Consider the following 5,759-nt stretch of genomic DNA (forward strand, 5'->3'; position numbering starts at 1 on the left):
TCTAGATCAATACTTTGACAGTTTCTATCATTTCCCTCACTTTAGTTAGATTAAAAAATGTTTGAACAGGATTCTCAAAATTGGGCAGGGAATATTCTTCAGGAGGCACAGACTCAGTGCTCTCCAACCAAGGTTCCGCGGTATCGAGACCTCAAGTCCTGCCGTGCGTCAAGATTCCGATGCCCCCAAAGCGGAACGAGAAATCGTTGAGATCACACTCGGCTAGAACACCTACCCGCGGAGGAGCACCTGTGAATGGAAGCCCTCAGCCAGCAACTACGCCGCCTGGCCCTCAGAGTCAGGTACCGTTTTCCTCGGTCCCCGCCCCACCTTCAGGCCCGATGGCCACCCGGACCCCCTCCAACCCTCCACCGCCGGCGGCGGAGCTCGTCTCCGCTCTCACCAGTGCCCTTAGGGCAGCCTTCCCGGAGATCCCCCAGGCCAGACGTCCTCGTGTGCCCCCGCCTGCCTAGCCCCTCCCCATCCAGACAACCGTGGACGAGGACGACGAAGAAGACCTCTTCTTCCAAGGATTTCCCTCAAGTCAAGAACCCGTCGGTCGCTACCGTGCCCGTCTTCCAGAAGACTCCGACCCCAGCTCTGACATTGATGACGACGCCCCCCGGCGCGATCGTCACGGCTACCCCCGGCATCTCAGGCCTGCTCGCCCAGGAACAGGCACCTGTGGACAACGTCTGTTCACGACCCGTGACCCCCCGACCCGTCGGGACTTCAGAAACGCACTCTTGTACGTCGAAAGAGCCAGCCGCCAGTCCCGGTACTTTGGTACCCGGGATGTTGTGGAGCTCCAGACTCTCGAGTTCTTCCTCCATGTGTGGGACACCGTCCCCCCTCTTCGTCCATCCGCCAAGCTCAAGATCTTTGACCGAGTTAGATTGTTATATCATGTCGCCCTCACCGGCTGGCAAGCCGCCCTCCAAGGATACGCAGATCCCAGCGCCTCCTACCTTCTGGGAGCACCGCTCACCCCACCATCAACCGCCCCTCCAGCACCGGACCGCCAGTCCCGTCCCACTACCCGCGGCCGTGGTGCAGCCAACCGTGGCAACAGAGGACGTCGAGCAGTGCCCCGTGCCCGTGATCCACCAGAACAACCAGAGCGAACTTTTTCCTCCCCTGCGACGTACCACCGACGTCCCACCTGACCATCCTCTTCATCGCCTACCCATGTGGGACTCAACAAACTGCGCCGAACTGCCACCTTCTCCGCCACCCTCCACAGTGTGGATCGTCACCTTCCAGGCCCTCTGGAATGCCATGCCCCACACCCTTCCCCTTGTCCAACTGCGGCTTTGGAGTGGTCACCCCCACGGCAGCACTGGCTGTACTGACTCTTCCCGACGGCCGAATTTATCTTCGTGGGGCCATTGCATGGACACTGGCCGCCCTCATCGCAAAGACCCCGACACTGATTTTCACCGACAACCTAGCCCTCCTTCAGGCCATCACCCGAGGCCACCTCCGTGCCCTGCCTTGGACTTTGTACCTCGTCATGACCTTTCTTGCAATAAAAAAAATCTTCGGGCCAAGTGTCTTCCGACTGCGCACAACCCTGCCGACATGCCCTCACGCCTAACGCACATCATTTCCGCCCACTCTCCTTCGGGATTGGCTGAGGACCTGCCTGCAGGGGGAGAGAGGGAAGTGCCTATATAAACCGTGGCCTTCCTCCTCACTGCCAGTTGAGTGTCATCAGGAGGCACAGACTCAGTGCTCTCCGACCAAGGTTCGAAAAAAAAAAATTTTTGCATTATTTTGGAATACTGAAATACTGAATATTGCGCATTATTTTGGAATACTGAAAATCTAGGTAATTTCGAAAACGGTTAGCCGGAATGGACTTTCGAAGAGCTGCGAAATATTGACCTAAATTTTTCAGAATGGCGACTTCCACCGGTTTCCCTTACAGGGCTGCCCTTGGATTATGTCTACAAAATTCCAAAGATTATATTTTAATTTAAAATAACTTCAGTATTTATCTAAGCGATGGACTTTATGTAAAAGCATAGAACTATATCCTCAAATTAACTGTTTAAAATATATCTTTTTTATTCTGACAATTATTAAGATTACCGACTTTAATATAGGTGGCTAATTGACGTTTAGCATGGTCTCCGAGCCCGGTGTGAGTAAATCCACCAGTAATATGTCTGTCTCCAAAGACGGCTATGCTGTGTACGTCCTGCATTCATTCCCTATATTAGTTTATGCGTTCTTTAGTTTTTAAGTAGGTTCTAATAATCCCCTTCAGCGTTAAATATTTTGAATGAGGCATCTAAACCTTGAAATTTTAACTGATCAAATAACTTCCCACAAGCTTTCATCGGGCCTCCATGCGCTGTTTTTGGAAAACAAGCACCCCATCTTGAAATAACAACAACAAATCCAGCGGCTCGAGCACTGTTTCCACCTAGACATGGAAGAGTTGGAAAGCCTGTCAAGCGTTTACTTCCGAAGCAAGCCACCTACTTTCCGTGACTTCATACCTCTTTTTTTAATGCGCCATCTAGCCCCTTAGTGAGTATCAGGGAGTGAAACGAAGGTGTCTGGGTTCGAATGATTTATTCAAGTGCTGGGCAATTGATGCAGTGTAAGAAGAAGAAAAAGCGGTTTTATACTTATTGGTTAAATATTCGCAGAAACAAATAAAATTTAGGTATGAAAGGAGAGTAACAAAAGTGTCGTGGCAAAAAATAAACATATCCTGTGCTCGTAATTTTGGTGTCTTTTTTTATGTCTGCTGCATTACGTCAAGATAAGAATTAAGTGCGTCAAGAAAAGAAAAGAGCAGTTCGTCAAGATAAGAATTACTGACGAAAACTCGCGACTGCGAAGTAATCTAGAAGCCGATGAGAGTCGACGTACTTCGGAGAAAGTATTAACAGACCATAAAGTTATTAAATATATTTACGCTATAGAGGTTGGTTGATTTTAATTCGGAACATTATTTATATTAAAGGAGTGAGAGTGACACAAGTCATGTCTTCGTTATGAATTTATCAGGTTTGTGGACATTTTGTGATGGAATAATTCCCATGGTAAGTTGGCGAATTAACTGTAATTGGTTCATTCAATTTTTATTATTTTTGTTTTAGGGGTGGTTTAAAAATGTAAGTATTGACGGCAATTCCTATGGGATGGCCTAATTAATTAAAAGAGTTTGCAATAATATAATGGTTATCTAGATATTAATATATACATTTTCGCGTTTTTTCGTTCGATTTAAAAATAGAGCTCAATGACGCCTGGACGAGCGACGTAGTGTTTAAAGTGCGTCATTTACATCTCGGCAGCGTGTCCCTGTTGGTTGCGCCGACGACACAAATTATGACGTTACTGAAAGAACTACGTCACTCTTCTAAGCGTCACTCAGACCAGGGTTTGCGTCACACTTTTGCGCGAATTGCTTGAAGTGGGCGAAGAAACGCGAAAATTGATCGGTTAATACCTTAAACACCATAATCTTGTAAAACCTTTTACATTTATCTCAAACAAAAGTAATTGCCTTCAGTACTGCAATTACAGCCTAACCCCCGAAACCAACAACTAAAAGGTTGATTAACAGTTATTATTTTATGAGTTAAGTTACCATGGGAATTATTCCATCGTCTAGTGTCCGCCGGGCCTCATAAATACATTACGAAGAAAGCCAACGTCTAAATTCGTTCACCCTTTTTTTAGAAAATTGTATGTTCACATAAAGATCAAGCTTCCACTACATTGTGTGGACGCGTTTTTTAGATTTTATACTTCAAAACCAAAAGGGTTCTATCGTTGTTTTACAAAATAGTCAACTTTCGTGAAAATGTATGTTGTACCTCAGAAGGTGAGCTCGCCTCGTTATGATTGTATTTCACACTAAGTTTACACTAAGCTTAGTATGACATTTCTGCATTGTTTCTTGTGCATCAGATGTACTTAACAAAAATTTCAGCTCATGGCTACATTCTAGCTCTCGTACTCTCATCTTGAGTTGGTGCGAGCTAAAACGCGACTTTCAAATCAGAGATGGCAGTAACAACATCACTGTAATGAAATTGCAATAATTAAATTACTTTGTGGGGTAATGAGTAATGTAGTGAATTACATTTTTTGGCTGGTAATTTAGTAATGTAATGAAATACTTTTAGACAATAATTTAAAGAAAATTATTTATTACTTTTGAAATTACCTGTGTCAGAAGTTTTGTTTATTTTAGTGCTTAGAGAAAGAAAAAAGGAAACTTATTTTGCAGGGTGAAATATCGCGAAATGGACATCACAGTAAATAAACGAGGCCCATCTGGGCACAAAGCCTCGTACGAGTAACATGACAAAGGCACAAAGGGGGCTCGATAGGTCAAAGAGATAGAGAAAAGCTTTCGTGTGAAGACATCGCTGGTAGGCCACGGCTCATGAGGGAACGCGACAGAACAGCACGTGAGAAAACAACACCCGGCAAAACAGTATGGTCAGAACAGCACAGCGACAGAAGAGCACGTGCCAAAATAGCACAGCGTCACAACAGCAAGTACTTAAGTGCCTGCTTTTTTTTGGCTTCGTTATATTTTACTACCTGTGTTATAAAACCTTCCCACTCCATGCAAATGGAGTTCAATCCCCTGTCGTTTTCTTGTGATTCATTCTTAATTCGTTGACGCTGGACGGGACAGATTTCATGGTTATTGTTGGCATCACAGAAGCTGCTACATTTTTTCCATGTTTGGCAGATTGCTGATTCTGCCCTCCATTGCCTAATGCAAAATAATCAAGTAACGTATAAATGTACATTTCTTTTTTACGCACGGGCTACTTCAATTCTTTCATACTACATTAATAGTTTCTTTTTAAGCAACATTACAGAAATTGCGAAAATAATAAACCTAGTTAATTTGACTATTTTGTTCTTAAAGGGAGGTATTCAGCGCAAGTTAAATTCGCTCATTAAATTCGGATCGATATCGTTAATTTTTGGGAATTTGAAAGAACTTCTTGTTCAAGGCAAGATTGCTGTCTTTTAATGAGAAATTCGGTTAAATAAAAATTCGTATGTATGTGAAATATAAATATAAAGTATGAAACAATAAAGCCGTACCCTTTCCACCACCAAGCTGACCCCACACACTCTAAAAAATGCCCGTGCGTCTGCTTTCCCGCACAACACTCCGAGAGCCAAACAGCGCAACTTACGGAGGCAGCTCAGCGAATGACGATGCCGAAACATATGTTAACACTAAAGAACACAGTCTGAGTTCTGACATTAAGCAATTCAAAACGTCACGCTTGCATTGCTTAATGTCACAACTCAGTTTTTTTGCGTTTTTTGGTCTAAACATATGTTTCGGCATCTTCATTCGCTGATCTGCCTGGGTAAGGTGCGGTGATTGGCCCTCCGAGTGTTGTGCGGGAAAGCAGACGCACGGGCTTTTTTAGAGTGAATTCATGAGTTGCTGCTTATCCTCGACACCCGCAGACGCAGCACCTCGATAGTACGCGGTTCTGAATTCTTCGTGCAGCAAGGAACGAATATCCCTCGTAAATCATCGACTCCGATCCCTTCTTAGAGACGACCGGCGACAGAGCACAGAACTAGGACACGCGCGTAAGGTGCACCTTTATAATCGAAAGGCCGAACCCTACCCGGATATGAGATGCAAGGCAACAGTGCGGTGAAAACTTTGCCTCCACAAAACGGGAGAGGGAAGAGAGACAGCTATGCTGTGTAATGTTTGGTGTAAAAAAAATGGTGTACACAGGGTT

At 45.0% G+C, this 5,759-nt stretch overlaps 1 pseudogene; it reads left to right on the top strand.

The window, feature by feature from the left end:
* The first annotated feature begins 341 nt into the window (after positions 1-341).
* On the top strand, positions 342-1,166 carry LOC120836785 (annotated as a pseudogene).
* The last annotated feature ends 4,593 nt before the right edge of the window (positions 1,167-5,759 follow it).

Source organism: Ixodes scapularis, unplaced genomic scaffold (genome assembly GCF_016920785.2).
Source record: "Ixodes scapularis isolate PalLabHiFi unplaced genomic scaffold, ASM1692078v2 PGA_scaffold0__279_contigs__length_252992795, whole genome shotgun sequence".
NCBI classification, from domain to species: Eukaryota; Metazoa; Arthropoda; class Arachnida; order Ixodida; family Ixodidae; genus Ixodes; species Ixodes scapularis.